We start from the raw sequence: 20,015 nt of genomic DNA on the forward strand, positions 1-20,015 counted from the left end.
ATATATTTATATTAATATTAGAGTTGCTTTCTACTTTTGGAATAAGTTGTTCCAGAACATAGATGATGATAAAATCTAACTTGGATGTTGTAAAGGAATTTCTGTTGCATTTTTGATTTTCTACTACTATCTTCAAAGCAGCTAATATTCTAATTAAAACAGAACTGGTGTCGCCGGATGGACATTTATTCAAGTTTATCTATAAAAAAAAATCAAGTTTTCATTCTAAGAAAACTGATTGGGAGTTCTGAAATTTCTTACTATTTGGAAGTAGGGTGCAGTAAATAATATTGTGACAGTAGGAGTAGTTTGGTGTAGGGATTAACTCACCAGGCTAGAAACTCATGTGGTTCCCAAATGATGCTATGCTACAACTCCCAGCAACTCTGGCAACTGTAACAAAGGCTAAAGCAGGGCTTTTCAACCTTTTCACCCATTGTACCACTTTTAGGATAGGGCAACATCCAAGTACCACCAGTCACCTAGCAAGGTGTCAAAAACCTGATGACCAAAAAAAAAAGGAAAAAAAGTGAGAAAGTACAGGTAGTCCTCGACTTACAACAGTTCGCTTAATGACTGTTCGAAGTTACAATGGCACTGAAAAAAAGTGCCCCCCCAAGCCACAGCCGAGCAAGACACCTGCCTGCCCACCCGGCGGCGCTCTTCCTCCTGTCCGAGGTTTTCATTGTTGTGAGCATTTCTGTTGAGGATTGGCAGAGGGGGTGGGGTGGGGAGTGTTTGGTTTTTATTCCCCCCGTCTTCTGGGTGGTTGAAGCAGGTTTTGGTCACTTCATATGACCCTGGGACACTGTGACCGTCATAAATATGAATCAGTTGCCAAGCATCTGAATGTAAATCACAAGATCCTGGAGATGTTGCAACATTCCAGCTGATCGGCGCTTCTTCTGGGCCCAGCTGGAGCCTGGCACTGATCCTGGTACTTCCACTAAGCCCTGACAGCCCTGAAGAAGCGCTGATCCTGGTGCTTCCGCTGAGCCCTGACAGCCTTGCAGCTCCAGCCATCTCTCGCTCAGGCTTGTGCAGTGCTGCCACCAGTTCAGCTCATTCCCCTCCCCCACTACCACTTTTCTAGGATGGTTGTGTACCACCTGCCAGGTGCCAATGTACCACAGGTGGTACCCGTACCACTGGTTGAAAAGCCCTGGGCTAAAGGATGCTACAAATTATAGTTTACAGCATCTGGAAGACTACAATTTCCCCACTTTTTTTAGTATTTTAAAGAATGTCCTGACAAAAATGGTCCTTACCAGCTTCCATCCCAAATGGGAAGAGATCAGAATCCCAATTAGATTCACCAGAACAGAAACCATATGACTTCAAAGTAAAAGGGCAGCATTATTTGTTTTTCTTTTTGGATAGCAATTTGGACTTTCAGAAATAAAATAAATTTTGTTTTCTCTTGTTCAAAGGAAAGTTCTACGACTGTAAGAAAAACTTCAAGCTGTCTCCAAATTCACTGCTTGTGGAACTCCATATATTTATCAGTATGAATAAACACTAACCTATATGCTTGGAAGACGTTGGCATAACACTGAAAGCTGTACATTTCTAATCACATTCTGAATAATTTTTGCAACCTTTCAAAGTCTTATTTAAGTTATAATTTGAAATTTGAGCAATGTAAAACTCAAGGGGGCATTGCGAGTTTTGCCGCCATATTCCAGTTTTTTCATTGCCATCATTTTACAAGATTGTTACATAGCAAGCCTGGGTTAAACTTTAAAACGCCATCAGTTTTTTCACCATTATTTTAAGTACAGGAATCAATTTAACTCCTCAATCTCCTGATTTGCTCCATCGCTATCATATTACATGAAGTAGCAAATGTTTCCTTTATACATTTTACATTTCCTTCTTTTGTTTAGGACAATTGCCTTTATGGGTTATTATCTGGATTGATATATTATTACAATGGTAGACAAATGTAGATATCCACATTTCAAGTAATAATAATAATAATGATGATAAAGTTGGAAGGGACCTTGGAGATCATCTAGTCCAACCCCCTGCTCAGGCAGGAAACCCTATACCATTTTGGACAAATGGCTGTCCAGTTTCTTCTTAAAAACTTCCAGTGTTGGTGCATTCACCGCTTCTGGAGGCAGGTTGTTCCACTGGTTAATTGTTCTGTCAGGAAGTTTCTCCTTAGTTCTAGGTTGCTTCTCTCTTTGGTTGATAAATTCATGTATTTCTGGTCAACTTTCTCTGGATTAATGAGAACTCAACTGTACAATTTTTTTAGCCTATTTCTAATCTTGGGATTGCATAATAAATAAAGAAAATAGAGGGAAAATTGTACTTTTACTCCCAATATTCAGTAAAATGAAAAATCTTTTATATGCTTGTGGCACTCATGCATGCAGCAAGCTTTGCATGGCTACTTTTTAACAACAAATAATTCAAATATCTTGCTTTGAAAGTATCTGTAGATTTTGTCTGAACTATGTTGGGCAGAGATACTTATATCGTTAAAAAAATGAGGTTTGTAGATGTGCATATTAGATCAAAAATCCTAGTATGGAAAGAGAGCCATTCCCATCAAGTTAAAGCTTGTCCACCCTTACTGGCAAGAGATTTAGAACTCTTACTATTGATCCTTATCCTATCTCTTTTGCAGCTGCTCCAGATCACTGCCAAATAGTGCTACCCTGATTATAGATATTCAGCTGGTCATTGGCAAAGCATTTTCTTGATTCCTCTGCCCTGCCTTTTTAGTATATCCGCAGTTAACTGGCAAAATAGCTGGCAATCATATCACTTTCACAAGTGTCACATATATGGGGTAGATCTCAATGCAGAATTTTGTCCAGTATAGCTAAACTTCTTATTTTGCTCCCCTGTACTTCTTACTGTCATATCCTGATTTTTTTTTAAAAAAAACCTTTCTTTATATAGGTAATAAGTACTGATTTTCAATTCTTCCATTCTTTTAGCAAACAGTGTTTCTGTTATTTAACTATTTTGGTATTTCAATCTTACGCTAAACTTGTAAAAGCTACAGAGACAAAACAAATTTGAACAATCCAGCTTTAATATAGAATGTGATATACTTTAGATCTGTGTGGCTTTTGCATGTAGTTATGGCAAGGTTACCAAAGGGATACAAAGGGAGTCCCTGTCCTAAAAAAAATGCAGTTGGATCACTCTTGCACAGATCCAAAGGATTAGGAGAACAGTTTGGCTTCAGTAAAATGGCCATAAACTATGCTGATCAGAGACCAGAGGGGAAATGGCATGTCTGCAGAAGCCTGAAATATCTAGCAAATACCATTTTCATCCCATACTGTTGGTTTAAGGGCACAAACACTAAAGCTGAAACGGTATATAGTTAATAAGGCTGCCCTTTCAGGAAAAAGATGCAGCTGTTTTTAAGAAACTGCAGAAAACCACATTGGCATCAAAATGACACACAAGCAGAGGTAATATGCAACTGTCACCATCATGTACTTGCATCCCACTGTCTGGCATTTGTTATGACATTTGCAGGATGACATCATGCATGTAACATTAATTGCTAACCTTGCCACCCCCAAGGATATCCTTGGTACTATACTGAAACTCCTGCAAACTGCAAAACATTTTTGCAATCAAATTCAGCTATGTTTGTGGAAATACACTCAATGATTCAATATATGGGGGTTTGGATGCCAAGAAATGGTGAATTAACACAGTTTGAATGATTTATTCCAATTTGCAATATTGATAGTGAATAAATTGATAGCTTATGACCGTTGACCCTCAAATTGTGGACAATTGTATCCAAATTATTTAGGGATTTTAAAGAAATAATAAACTTTTTCTTTCAAAATTATCTTAGAATCCTGTATTATTGGAATGCAATAAATTATCCCAGATTCAGATATCATGTTAAACCATCTATGGCTGATTTGATTATTTAGACAGATTAGAGAACCAAAGTAAGCCTGAATATCAATATAACATGCCAATGTTCCTATTTAATATGATGTGAAAAAATGGCCATTAATTCTATGCAGAAAGTGAATCTTCACCATTTCTGGCCTGCTGCTACTGTTGTTAATTTTTTGTTGGACGTCAAAGTCCAGTACACACTACACAGTAGTAGACCGTGCAATTAGAAGGTTGCGGGAGGGGGGGCAATCTCTGTTGTGGCAAGTCACATGTTTTCAAGAGAACTATAGGAAGCTTAACGTGATGCAATATTAACATTTGCCCACTAGATGGGTGTATTGTTCTGGGATTGTAATGAATCATTTCAGTTAACCTTGTATGCATCTTCAGAGCTATATCCTTTGATCTCTTGTTATATCAAAGTGAAGAAAAGACCAAATACCATGTTTTGAAGGAGAAAGCATTACTCCTGCTTCATAGAAATTTAGTTTCAATGACGCAAGATTAATTAAATTTATTATTTAGCTGATAGTAAAATAATTTTGCCAGAATCAAACTGATGAAACTGTTATGATGAAACATATAGCAAAAATCTTGATCTTTGTCAAAATTCTATAAATAAGTATTGTTTTCAGAGTATCAATCGATAGATCTACAGTATTTACAATAAAGACCTTAATATTTTTCTTCTACGTTTTTCATAATTATTCAATGACAGATTTTTATATATTTTTTCCTAATTTTACTGGATTGATCTTTATATAAATACTTTTGTCTAGTTCATCTATTGCCCAGGTGATACTTCATGAACTTGCACAAGCTATAGAAATCACATGAGCCAGTAGCAAATACTTGTAACACCACACATAATTGAATTTTGAACTAGCTGTAGTAAACTTTCATTAACATAAAAAAAACTTAGTCTGGGATCAGAATAAATTACTTCTTTGACTTTCCCACTACTTTTGTGGCTAACAAGGTGGTATTACATATACCTAAATAAAATAATGTCTATTTAAGGTCTAAATATGACTGGTATCCTTTTTTTCTTTATATTCTCTTGTTTTTCCATTCTGATAACATTATCCTATACATATCTACTTAAGAGAACTGAATAGGATTTAGGACTACAGTTGTGGAGACATATAGAACATGTATAGTTTAATATTATAAAGCTGTTATATTTTAATTCCATGGTCAAATCTGTTACAGTAATTGAGACAGGAGGTAAAATATTTATATCAATCTAAACCATAGTACTTCAGTGGTTAAAATGCAGTATTGCAGGCTAACTCACTGCTCACTGTCAGGAGTTTGATCCTGACCAGCTCAAGGTTGTCTCAGTCTTTCATCCTTCTGAGATCAATAAAATGAGGATTCAGATTGTTGGGGGCAATATGCTCTGTAAACTGCTGTAGAGGGTTGTAAAGCACTATGAAGTGGTATATAAGTCTGGGTGCTATTGCTATTGCTAATAAAACTTCCAGGTTTTTTTTTCTTTCACTAGTCCATGTGTTACTAAACTTTGCTTAAGGATGGTCATCACAGGAACTGAAGTAAAAATATTATCATTCCCCTCTGCAAATACATGTAGTACTTGCCCCTATGACACTGAATTTAGAACATACACATTTATTAGCCCTCAGCAATTTGTTTGTTTGAAATATGCTAAATTAAATATGTATAATATAAGATCAGAAATGCAGAATGTAAATATTATAAAACATGAACAAATAAAGGACTAGTACTTATGAAATTAATTTATATTTAGTATGTACAAATGGAAGTTTTCTTAAATTAACATTTCAACCACTAAGGGTCACTATGGGACTTCAATATTTAACAGTGTTCTGTGGATTTCTTGATTGATTATGTGCCATCAAGTCATTTTCAACTCCTATTAACCATATAAATAGATTTTCTCCTTGAGTCTCTGCCCTAGCGTTTTAGGTCTTCCACCATTGCTTAACACTGATTAATAAGTAATAAATATATATATTAATATCTAATGTTTATTGTAAGGATATAAGCACTGAATGTTTATATCCTTACAATGATGGTTTTATATATGTGTTGCTTTTATTTGATTGTTGCACACAGCCTAGAGTCCTTTCTTTTGAGATGGGTGGCTATATAAATTTGATAAATAAATAAACAAATACATAAATAAACAAATAAAATAATGCATTGCACCTATTGCCACTGAGTCCGTTAACCTTGCTGCTCGATTTCTTGAGTAATCATTAATGCTCTTAACAATAATAAATGCCTCTTAAAGTACAGGAGATTTGGCAATCCTTTTATGGGCATTTCTATCTATGTAAAATCTTTTTCACTAGTAGCATCTGAATATCAGATCCCTTATTATTGAAATGTGATTTTATAAAGTTTATAAAGCATGGTTCTATTATTCCAGAAGCATGAGTTAGTACTTTGGAGATCATGGCTTTTTAAAACTTTGTACATGAATAAAACAGAACTTGTAATTTTAAAAAATAGTGCATAAAGTGTCACGATGATTATAGAACATTGTGTTATTTTATAGCCTCCAACAATCTTTATTCCAATGAAGAGAACAAAATGGGTTTTTAAACACATTAACTGATCTGGTTGCCTAGCACCCCATCCTCCAGAATTACTTGATGAAGCAAAATCCCTTTTCTTAAAAGGTACTTTGCATATGTTCATTATATATATGGGCTTTGTCATTTCAATGTTTTGTATTTTTATTCTGTACATGCACTTTGAAATTGAATAATGTTAAAACACACAAACAGAATAAAGTACCAGCCATTTAATAAATCAGTTATAGTGACAAGAACAAGTCCATCCTTGTCCCATTTCAAGAGTTTGCAGCTACAAGTGGCAAGCCATGTCTTCTCCAAGGATACCTTATTTTTTTAGCTTTTGTCCATCACTATAATTGATAATGAGAGCCAATTTGGTGCTGTGGTTAAGGTGCTGAAACTAGGAAACTAGGAGACTGAGTTCTAGTCTTTGCTTAGGCATGAAAGATGGCTTTATATCAGTTATTCTGTCAACTCAACCCACCTTATAAGGTTGTTATGGTAAAATAGAAAGTGGGAGTATTGTTACTGTTATTATTATATAAATTTAATAATAGTAATTATATGATGTGGTTCCCATCTTCAAAAAAGGAAAAAAACAGATATGGGAAACTACAGATCAATCAGCCTGACATCAATACCTGGAAAGATCCTGGAAAAGATAAGCAACTGATCTGTGAACAACTAGAAGCAAGCAAAGTTATAACCAGAAGCCAGCGTGGGTTTGTCAAAAACAGATTATGCCAAAGAAATATTATTTCATTCTCTGACAAAGTGACTAAACTAGAGGACCAGCAAAATACAGTGGACATAATATACTTGGATTTCAATAAGGCATTTAACAAAGTAGATGACAACTTACTTCTTAGTAAGTTAGAAAAATGTGAGATAGACAGCATCACCACCAGATGGATTTGTTACTGGCTGACAAACTGCACTCAACAGGTAGTCATAATGGAACTACATCCACCTGGAGAGAAGTAAGCAGTGGGGTACCCCAAGGTTCTGTTTTAGACCCAGTACTCTTCAATATCTTCATAAATGATTTAGATGAAGGAATGGAAGGAGAACTCATCAAATTTGCAGACGACACCAAGCTGGCAGGAATAGCCAGCACCCCAGAGGGTAGGCTTAAGATCCAAATGGATCTTGATAGACTTGAACACTTAACAAAATGAAATTCAGTGCAGAAAAAAGTAAGGTTTTACCATTAGGCAAGAAAAACTAGATGTACTTGTACAGAATAGGTGAAATCTGGCTCAATAACAATAATTATGAAAAGGATCTTGGAGTCCTAGTGGACAATCAATTAAATATGAGTCAGCAGTGTGCGGCAGCCACCAAAAAAGCCAATGCAATCCTAGGCTGAATTAACAGAGGGATAAAATCAAGATCATGTGAAGTGTTAGTACCATTTTATAAGGCCTTGGTAAGACCATACTTGGGCTATTGCATCTAGTTTTGGTCACCACAGTATAAAAACTATGTTGAGACTCTAGAAAGAGTATAGAGAAGAGCTACAATGTTGAGACTCTAGAAAGAGTGTAGAAAAGATGATTAAGGGACTGGATATTAAAACATATGAAGAACATTGCAGGAATTGTATGTCTAGTCTAGTGAAAAGGAGGTCTAGGGGGGGTGACATGATAGCAGTGTCCCAATATTTAAGGGACTGCCATAAAGAAGAGGGGGTCAACCTATTTTCCAAAGCACCAGAAGGCAAGACAAGAAACAATGGATGGAAACTAATCAAGGAGAGAAGCAACCTAGTATTAAGGAGAAATTTCCTGACAGTGAGAACAATTAACCAGTGGAACCGTTTGCCTTCAAAAATTGGGGGTGTTCCATCACTGAAGGCTTTTAAGAAGAGATTGGACAGCCATTTGCCTGAAATGGTATAGGATCTCCTGCTTGAGCAGGGGGTTGGGCTAGAAGATCTCAAAGGTCCCTTCCAACTCTGTTATTCTTTTATTACATACCCCAAATATTAAACCTAGTGAAGAACACTAAGTGAAGAACTATGGATCTATAGTGCATGGATCAGAGCAATATACATGACTCTTTTATGATGGAAAGGCAGTGGTGCTTCGGATTTATAATCGTGGATTTATGATGTGTTCACTGTCTACTTATGAATTGGCTATCTATCAATGTAAATGAAAGATTTATCAATACATCTCTGCCTGGTCAAGATTTATACCTCAAATTTAAAATCTAAGCTATTTGCTGTAAAATCCTTCCTTTCTTTTCCTTGGTTTATTTTTTCTTTTTTGTATCTTTTTAACTTCTATATAATAAATTACTGTAGTTTAAATAATAGAATATCTTTTTGCATCTGGAATATATTGTGCAGTTCTGGTCACCAAAAGGATATATTAGAGCTAGGTAAAGTTCAGAGAAGAGCAATTAAGATGATCAATGAACAGCTTCTCTATGAGGAAAAGCTGTGACTTTGGGGCTTTTTAGGGTAGAAAGAAGCAAGTGAGAGATTATTGAGTTATACAAAAGTATGCAGGGTGCAGATAATGTGGTCAAGGAGAAACTATTTTCTACTTCCCAAAATATTAGAACCAAAGGTCACTCAGTGAAATTCTATAAGAATCAAGACAGAAAAAAGAATTTTTTACATAACATGTAATTCAACTTTGGAATAATAATAATAATAATAATAATAATAATAATAATAATAATAATAATAATAATAATAATAATAATAATAATAATAATAATAATAATAATAATAATAATAATAATAATAATAATAATAAAGTTGGAAGGGACCTTGGAGGTCATCTAGTCCAACCCCCTGCTCAGGCAGGTAACCCTATACCATTTCAGACAAATGGCTGTTCAGTCTCTTCTTAAAAACTTCCAGTGTTGGAGCATTCACTACTTCTGGGGGCAGGTTGTTCCACTGATTAATTGATCTAACTGTCAGGAAATGTCTCCTTAGTTCTAGGTTGCTTCTCTCTTTGATTAGTTTCATCCGTTGCTTCTTGTCCTGCCTTCAGGCGCTTTGGAGAATAGCTTGACTCCCTCTTCTTGTGGCAACCCCTGAGATATTAGAACATTGCTATCATGTCACCCCTTGTCCTTCTCTTCAATAATTAGCTACTATGATATGATGCTGGCTGCCAGCTTGACTGGCTTCATGAAAGGATAGATCTTCCTGGAGAAAATCCTGTAATCTTCTGATTTGATAATGACTGGAATGCTGATCTAACTTCGCTTTCTTTATTAGAGGTTTTTATAAGTAGGGAATACCTTCTAAGAAAGTTGACATCTCCACTGTACAGAATTTCAGTATATTCCTTCCATTTCTTATTTGAACTTCTTTGAATCAACCTGTCTTTTAGCAACAGCATTTAGCCTTATATACTTCTTGCTAATGCTTTATATAGCTAAGCTAGTTTATATCAATAATACTATTCTTTTCTACATCTTTATTAGCAATAGTAATAGCACTTAGACTTATATACTGCCCCACAGTGCTTTACAGCACTCTCCGAGTAGTTTACAAATGTCAGCATATTGCCCCCAACAATCTGGATCCTCATTTTACTGATCTCAGAAGCGTGGAAGGATGAGTCAACCTTGAGCCCATCAGGACCGAACTCCAGGCTGTGAGCAGAGTTAGCCTGCAATACTGCACTTTAACCACTGTGCTACCAAGGCTCCTTTAGCATATCAATTTGAAATTGAAACTTGAGTTTTAAGTCTCTGGAAGACTCTTTATTTTTCCATATCTTTTCCCTCTTCAGTATCTATACAAATAGCACTATGATTGGTTCTTGCCATTTTAATTTCTTCCCTGAGATTTTTTGTCTTTCTTGGCTTTGGCTTCTTTTCTGAATTTCTGTCATTTGTTCTGAGATTGCTTTCTTTTCCTTCTTGTTCTTTGGGCATCTTGTTTCACATTCATCGTTAACAACTACATTGATGTTTCACTATCAGTAAGGTTCAAAATAATTATGTTCTTGAAAATGGAATGTATTTACTCAAGATCCTGTCATGGAAACTGGCTGGCTTCGGTTTTCTGTTTTAGCTTAACTTGGAACTTGGAACATGAGTAGCTTGTGATCTTTTTTCCTTTTAATTCCATTTTCAAACAATCTAATCATTTAAAAAAGTTAGACAGTGCCTGCCTCCCTTTCCAGAAGGGTTTTTTAAAAAAAAGTTTGAGAAAATGAAATAATTGCATAGTAAGGCAGAGACAAATTCCTTACACCTATCTTATAATGTTTGCCAAAGCTTTTATAATGGGCAGTGATACTTTCATAGCATTCATGGTTAAGTTAAAACCCATGTCATTTTTCATTCACTTATAGCACCATTTCTTTTAGAATTCAGATGTTAAAGTCTGTTTCTGGCACATTCACTGGATTTTTGTAATGAGCAGTGTTGTAAGACATGCCATAATTGAAAGGAAAAGGCAAAACCTCGAAAGATAATAAATTATTAGGTGCAGTTAATATTCAGAAATCCACATTTACTACTCTAAGACTTGGTTCCTTTCTCACCACTTGTAATAGAATGAAAAATGTTAGAATTAATTGATTTTATTGTCTATGGTTGAATGCCTAAATTTTGCTTTCTTCTTCTGGCACCAAGGTTATTAAATATAATAGTAATTAGCAGCTATCTTCAGAAGAAGAGATTTTACTTAGTACCTGTAATGGTATGTAGGAATGATGTTGAGAAATGAGGGGGGGGGGAAGAGATGCTATCTAGGGAATGGTGAGATCAAAGAGGCCATAACCCACAGCTGCATAATGGATGGAGACTGAGGCTAAGAAGTGAAAAGAAGGACTAGGAGTGATATGATAGCAGTATTCCAATATCTCAGGGGTTGATACAAAAAAAAGGGTATCAAGCTATTTTCCAAAGCGCCTGAGGGCAGGACAAAAAGCAACGGATGGAAACTAATCAAAAAGAGAAGCAGCTTAGAACTAAGGAGAAATTTCCTGACAGTTAGAACAATTAATCAGTGGAACAACTTGCCTCCAGGAATTGTGAATGCTCCAACACTGGAAGTTTTTAAGAAGAGATTGGACAGCCAATTGTCTGAAATGGTATAGGGTTTCCTGCCTAAGCAGGGGGTTGGACTAGAAGATCTCCAAGGTTCCTTCCAACTCTGTTATTCTATTCTATTCTAAGCCCCCTCTCCCAAGTTCTCAGACTGTAAAGGTGACAGTGGGAAGTTTATATTTTCACTTGCAAGATTGATGTCTCCCTTCCCAGAGAGACCATATAGGAATTATGCCCAGATGAACTAATTCTACTTTATTGTAAGGCTAGATTAACAGAATCTTAGAAGTCTGAAAATACAGATCTCCCATCATCTTTGTAGTCTGGGAACTTGGTGGGGGATGCCTTCTGAGCCCCTTTCTCCACCCATTATGCAGCTGCAGGCTATGGCCTTTTTTATTTCACTATTCCTTAGACAGCATATCTTCCTTCATCTCCCAAGATCATTCTCACATACCATTATAGCACTTTAACTGTCCATAGATTTGTTCATTGTGTAGTTTGTAACTTTTACAATTAATAATTCATTTTGGAAGAAGTTATTAATCTTTCTGTTGTTGCAAGATACATAAGCAGTATCACTCTGTGAAGGTTTCCTTTATTATATCCAAACTACTCATTTCACAATTTATCTCCATCCATCTGTCCCTCCCCATAGGAAATTATCAGGGTACGGATACTTATGCAATGAAAACAGCACCATTTTAGTACAATAGGGAAATATCAGCAGGTTCCAAAGTTTCATAAGTACAAAAATATAATCTAAACAAGGCACCTTAAAACAATTTGTTGAGAATTGAGCATTAGCCAGAATAGTGATCAGAATAGGAATTGGGGAGTGCAATAGAGAGAGCAAATTTTATACTAGTATACTTTTCTGCTCATTCTCAGATGAGTGGGCTAACTCAGCAGAAAAAAATGCCTTGAGATAATATAGGGAGACACAATATTAGTCAGTGATCAGTTCATTCAAGTGAAGAATGGCCAGTTTAATTGGGATAGAATTGCTCTTTTTTTTTCCTTAAGGAAAAAATTTTCTCCGGAAGTGCTTATATCGATTTAGCGATATAATTAGAGGCTTAAGAAATCTCTGCATTTCAAATGGCCTTTTATCAATACCTCAGCCACAGTCTTTCTTGAGTGGAAGTAGCTTGGTTATTATTCCATTTCTCAACTATTCCTGTTTAAGTGATGATGTGCCCTTAAAACTGCAACTGATTTATTGGCAACTGTTCTATTTGGGTAATGTTATACCTGCACTTTGTTAGCTGCATTAGACTCCAATCCATTTTTAGGACCAATCTGAAGTTCTGGTTTTAACCTTTAACCTTTCACAATAAGCTTCAGATCCAATTTCAAAATAGCACTAGTAGATTTTAGTTTGTGATGACTTGAGGTTCTAGCAACAGGAGGATCATAGTAGAATATGTTCACCTGCAAGTCTTAGTTGTTTCTACTGTTGGAGACTGCTGTGTTTGAAGGTTCCATGGAGACCACAGGAAAGAGTAAATCCCTTCTTATGGGTGCTACCTAGCAACCAGGACAGATAGCATATATGGGTTGTTGTTTTTTTGTCCCTGGTAGATTAGAGCATCTCTTCTCATAAACAGTTAATGGCTGATTTATACTTAGGGTGGAGCAGAAGGCAACAATAATGATGGCATTCCCCCCACATCATACATTTCAGAGATTACTACTAAAACAGCTTTTAAAAAATCCCTCTATGTACAATTATTTTGCAATATCTTAGAATCCCTCCCACCCTAGCTATAACTGTCTCTCTCCCTCTCTCCAATGAAAATAAAAGAGGATGTGCCTTTAAAAAACAAAAAACTATAGCTAGTTCCTTAACTTCTTGACATGTTTCATAATGTAATATGTAATATTTAATAAATACATAGAAAGGTGAAGCTATTCCCCAAATAACTTGTTTGTGTCAGGTGCAAACGACCAGGTCCACATGTGAAAGTTCAGTTAAGCTGATTCTTTTGCTAAAGGGCTATGCACAGGAATCTTCTCCACTATTGGTCAGCACTTGCTTAAAGTTAGATAAGGGTCAAAGGCACTTAAGGGAGGTTGAACTTAGTTCACTTGAGGCTGCATAGGAATTCTAAGCTGATCCTTCTTTTCACTCTGCCCCCAGGTTCTGCCATTCCTCCCACATTTTTTTGCCTTATTGAATAAAGTGCATGGCAGTAATGAGAAAACTTCTTCCTTTTTGGATGTAGCAGGGCTCTGTTGCAATAAGCTTGCAAAGAACTGAATTAAACAGAATCTTTTTTTTTTTTAGAATCATGGAACAGGAGAATCCCCGGAGAGCTAAATTCATAATTTTAAAGAACTAATACAAATTCCCTTTTTGGACAAAAAGAATTAAGCATTTTTTTTTATTTTAGTATTTTATATACTGTAATAAGCCAGCCCAAATATTTCCTTGCTTTGCCATGATGTTCAGCGCTACAAACTTAATATTGTGCACAATACCAAAATGGCAAATATATAAATTACACCTTGGAGACATAACTTGGCTATAGCAATGCACAGATTTATTTTATTTCGTTTGCTGATCAAGTATACATGCCTGCTTGTTTAGCCATATACCTTACTCATGGAGCTTACGGAAGCATTCTATTTCTGGAAAATACATTCTGCATTTTCTGCTTAGAGGTTGCATGCCAAAGTCTTGCTTTTCTCCAAATTGTTGAGAATTCTTTTCCTCAAAAATAACAGTCTGTTATCATGTATGTTAGCTTATTTCTTTGTCTTTCCTTAAATTTATTGTTTGTTGTTGTTTTATTATAAATAAAAAAGGGTGAGATGTCAATCATACAATCATGGCTCGCATCTTGACTTTTTTTTTTTTAACTTGCCCTGCATATGACTCTCTTTTGAAATTATCTAGATCAGGGGTGTCAAACTGCCGGCCCATGGGCCGGATGCATCATAGCAAAACCGCGCCCACCCTATTGCCAGCAATGGAAAAAAAGTCACGATACGTCGCAACACATCACATGATGTTGCAAGTTTGGCACCCCTGATCTAGATTAAACGTTTTAAACTATTAAACCTCTTCTAGAGCAGTTCATTAGGGCCCTCTCCCAGACAGAGAAATATGTATGTCCTTATCAAGATCATGCTAGTCAGCATCTCTGATTAAAAGAAGGAATATTATTAATTAAAAACTTGGCAGATTTTACTTAGTTTAGTAATAAAATAGGCTTCATGAAGCCAAAATGTGAAGTACTAAAATTGATTCTTACGGATTTTCTAACTTCATTGATTTTTTAACCTTTAATTTTTATTGCATTTGTTACAAATTCTTTGGAAACTGAGAGTCACCTACACATCTCAGATAAATACATACATACATACATACATACATACATACATACATACATACATACATACATACATACATACATACATACTTCTCTGAGTTTTCTGTTTGTAACATAAAGATATAGGTTGAGAGCAACATACAGTTTGTATTACAGTATATGCTACAGGTACATGAAGAGCCTAAATCAAAAAGGAAACATCCTTGGCTTTTCTCAGTTGCTTTGCCACAGGAATGCAAAGCTGCAAAATGAGGTCTGCATTTTGCTGTTATTTTATACATATTTATGCCTCTGAGAATATTTAGTTTCCATGTAATCCTGACACTATTGTTCCAATAATCCTAAATCATTGAGAACAGACACATCAGTTTCTTTCCTCAGATAATTTAGGAACTTACATGCTTAGGTTTTGGTAGCAACACTAATCTGAAGTTGAGATTTTAGCTGCATTGAAGTTTCAAGAGGGTAGAAACAAGGTATAGATTTCAGTAAAATAATCTATGCCCCCAAATCAGTGATGGGATTCAAATATGTGAACAACCAGTTCTCTGTGTGGATGCCACTTCCGGAAGTCCATTTTGGGCCTGGGCAACAAAAAAAATAGCTTCCGGTTCTGCCGAACTGATGCGAACTGGCTGAATCCCACCACTGTCCCAAATTCAAATGCAGCAATGTATGCATTCAGGAGAAATTGCAATCTCCTTTCTCTAGAAAGTTTCTAGAGCTTCTAAAGATATTTTGAAAATAATGCATTATGGGTATAGATGGTGTAAATGAAGAAGTAGGGTGTATGTCTTACAATTGTTCTCATTTTGACACCACATGGTTTTCCATCTCAGCTCCTGGGATTAGAAATCAGACTTGAGTTGAAATAAATTGGTAAATAAATGTCAACGTTGCAGGTCACAACAAAGTGGTTGCTCTCATAGATTTCAGAAAACACTGTGAAGTTTCAAACTTTCTCCTCCTGCTTTCATGATTACTTTGGGGCCTTGGGGATTTTTTTGTGACTTTTGCCAGATCAGGAGATTGATATGGAATATAGTGTAGGGAAGAAGAGAAATGTGGATTTTAAGACATGCTGAACTGCTGTATCTTATCTGGGAAAGGATAGATCTGCAGTTGTGAAAAACAAAATTATAAGATTTTGCAGTTTGCAGTTGGGTGTCCGGAACAAAATGTCCAGATCCTGTAATTTGCAACATCATAAACTGGCTTAATATTCATGTTTAAAGATACTTATTGTTATATGCCCTCTTCCTGAAAAATAATACCATCCCTTTAGGTAGATTGATACAATCTTGACAGGAATTGCTAAAAATTCCCGTTTCTTGGTACCATTTCAGCAGTGTCTTCAGTGCTTTAAGTGTCTTGACCTACATTTCTCACCAGCACTCTGTAAATGCACCATTTTTATTTTCCATTGAGTGACATAACAATGCATTAATGTGGTTAATCAATCTGGAGAAATATTTCTTCTGACATTGTAGATAAACAGGTCAACCATGCTCTTTAGAAAGCTGAACCTTCTATTGGGAAAAAAAGAACATTGTTTTTCAGTGATTTGTAAATTTAGAATATCATCAATTTTAAAGGGATTAACTATATCATCTTGTATAATAAAATATAAAAATATTATATAATAATATCCTATTTTTATATTATATCCTATTATATTATGTGCTATTATTTTGACATAGAGCTCTCAAAGTGTCATTTAGTTATTCAATTTTTTATCTTGTCTTTCTTGCAAAATATGCAGAGCAGCACTCACAGTTTTTCCCCATCCCAATATTACCTTCTGAATTGTTTGAATAAATTACATTGAGAAGGAAGCTCAACAAGTGAATGTTGTTGTTGAATGTGGTTTTAAACCAAAGATTCATTCGTTCTTGTCTAATTCCTCAATATACTTTTTTCCCCCTCAAATAATGGGTGACATTTGGCTTTTGGTAAGGTTCTCAGCTCCAAAACATCTATGGATTAAGGACAGTTGTTCCATCCTTGATCAACCTTACAACTTTAGTAGTAATAATCTTGGAATCTCACCTAAGATTTGGGGAGCTGCATATGTCTGAGACCTCAATTTGTAAGAATAGCTACTATACCATCCTAGATTTCATAACTTTTTTATTACTCACAGCATATTACTTTTTTATTTTAACAAACCTGGCTACTCATTATGAATATTAATGAAGAAAACATTGAAGGACCAAATAATTGCCAATAACTCTCTTCACAGACTGGCAATGGTTCTGCCAATAGTTGCTTTTCATAATTCCATCTAGAGATCCTGTACTAATCATGAGATCCATTGCTCCCACTTTTAAAGACTATAATGAAAAGTATAAAAAAATCATTTTAATTGAAACAAAACAGAATATTTCTTTTCAGGATAAAGAAAGCTATGCACAGTTTATTTATTTATTTATTTATTTTTTAGATTTATATCCTGCCCTTCTCCTTGCGGACTCGGGGCGGCTAACAACCGGGTAAAAATACAAAAATATCACACTACAAATTTAAAAATTAATTAAAAGGGAAATATTAGTAATTTGGTCTAATTAAAATTATAATTAAAACCCCCTCTAAAAATTTCCCCTAGGCCAGTCCCGCAAGCTGGAATAACCATGTCTTAAGGGCGCGGCGGAAGGAAGGGAGGTCAGGGATCACCCTGATCTCTGGGGGCAGTTCATTCCAGAGGGTGGGAGCTCCCACAGAGAAGGCCCTCCCCCTTGGGGTCACCAGCCGGCACTGTCTGGCCGACGGCACCCTGAAGAGACCCACTCTGTGGGAGCGTACAGGTCGATGGGGGGTAATCTGCGGCAGGAGGCGGTCTCGAAGATATCCGGGTCCGATGCCATGGAGCGCTTTAAAGATGATGGTCAGCACCTTGAAGCGCACCCGGAAGGCCACCGGCAGCCAATGCAGCTCGCACAGCAGCGGTGTTACATGGGAGCGACGAGTCCCTCCCAACACCGCCCGCGCGGCCGCATTTTGGACTAGCTGGAGCCTCCGGGTGCTCCTCAAGGGGAGCCCCATGTAGAGAGNCGTGACCAATGCCGTTTCCGTGCTGTATCCCGGCCTGAAGCCCGACTGGAGAGGGTCTAGATAGACTGTTTCCTCCAGGTGCTGAGGAAATTGCTGTGCAACCACACTCTCAACAACCTTCGCCACAAAGCGCAGGTTGGAGACTGGGCGATAGTTAGCCAATACATCTGGATCCAGGGAGGGCTTCTTAAGGAGGGGCTTCACCACCGCCTCCTTTAGGACCGCGGGGAAGGCACCCTCCCGTAGAGAAGCGTTTGTAATTCCCTGGAGCCAGGCTCGTGTACCAGTGGAGAGAAAGAGTTCAGAAATAGTAACGCCAATAAATTAATGGCATGAGATACTTTTAAAAATGTAATATAGCTGAGCTAGTTTATATCAATAATACTATTCTTTTATTTATCTTTATTTCTATATTTATTTATTGACATAATTTGTATACCATCCCAATCTCACAACTTTGAGTGGTTTATAACAATTTTCAAAAGCAAATTGCAAATATAAACAAACATTTCTATCCTGGCAAATCATCCTTGTTTTACCATACACTTCTTCAAACGTTGCTCTTCATATCCTGAGTACAGTGGTACCTCATTTTTAATTGGTTCCAGGAGGCATGATGAATACCAAAAATGATGAGTACCAAACAATTTTTCCCCATAAGGAATAAGGTAATGAATCACAAGTAGTGGACACTGACAAGTTCTAGCTTGAATGTTGAATACCAACCAAATGATGAGTACTGGGACAGAATTTTTGCATCAAAATGTGTTGAGTATCAAATTCAATGAGTTTCAAAGCAGTTGAGTACCAAGGTCCCACTGTATATATCAATACCCTGCATGATCCTTTGAGCCGATAGAATGCAGGCAACAGTATGTTCACTTGCAAGGCTCTCTACATAAGAGATCCTCACTTGTGCAAACATGAGCATCCTTGAGTAAAACTGGGCTTTGACTGTATTTGTGATATATTAACCAAGTATTCAAGGATATAATAGAATCAAGTCTGGCTCTATATGATTATTATCAGCACAACAAAGATGAAAACATTATTGTTTTAAAGTGATTCTTTTATTAGCTCAAAATTTTAATAGATATTTTTACAGTAATTGTCCTAATTCAATACAGACTTGCAGTGAATGACTGCCAATATAAAGTTTAATGGATACAAATGAATTAGAAATGTGGATATGTTCATTCTCCAAATGCTAGGAATGCAAAGTAAATGTTAGGCTGGAATCAACATAACCTCACAGAAGACAGATTTCTAGAGATATAGATGTATTATTTGGAAGCAGCTTAAAACTTAATGTATGCATTCCTAATTCCTTCTTCATCACTATGTAGAGTATCAATTATTGACATGAGGGAAAGGTGTCCAAAATCAAAACAACATGTTAGATTGCTTACAATTTTGTGCAGACCTGTGTAGTATATACACTTCTGCAGCATGCAGGTGTGCAGTTGTTTGATTGGAAGATGGCCCTTATCCCAGAACCTGGGAAGAAGCATCATATAGTATGCTAAAGATGTAATGGAGTATGATACTCCTACCTAATAAAGTTACCTTGACAGTGGGATTTCTGTTAAAGTTTTCTATTCAGCTACACATTGCAACATTTACTGCGCTGTTTGTTATAAAATTGTGCAGCCTCATTTCCAATCTTCAATCTTTCAAAACAGTTGACCTGCCAATCATCTTTAGTCCTGCTGACTTTGGAACATGGAGAAGATAAATGAGCCAATCAGTGCTCACAGTTCAGATGAACAATAGGAACCCGCAAAAACTGTAATTTAATTTAAACCCTGTTCAAACTGCTGCATGTACTACAACAACAAAAAATCCTCCTAACCTCCCCTGCTTATAAAAATTGCAAGTGCTAAGTCATCCACATTTTCAGTACATATGCTTATTTGTACTGGATTTCTATTTAAAGTACAGTAATTAATTCTTAATTTAATGTGCATCTATGCATATTAATTGGCATATGCACTTTTATGCAAATGTGTCCCTGTTTTTGTCCTCTTTTGCTGATGCATTTCCACATCTCTTTTTTTAAACAAAGCATCCTGCTTTCTAACAAGGAAATACTGTTAACCAATTGATAGGAGGTGAAGAGCAGCCAACCACCAAGCCACCA

Source organism: Protobothrops mucrosquamatus, unplaced genomic scaffold, assembly GCF_001527695.2.
Source record: "Protobothrops mucrosquamatus isolate PMUCROS unplaced genomic scaffold, P.Mucros_1.0 scaffold665, whole genome shotgun sequence".
In the NCBI taxonomy this organism is placed as follows: Eukaryota; Metazoa; Chordata; class Lepidosauria; order Squamata; family Viperidae; genus Protobothrops; species Protobothrops mucrosquamatus.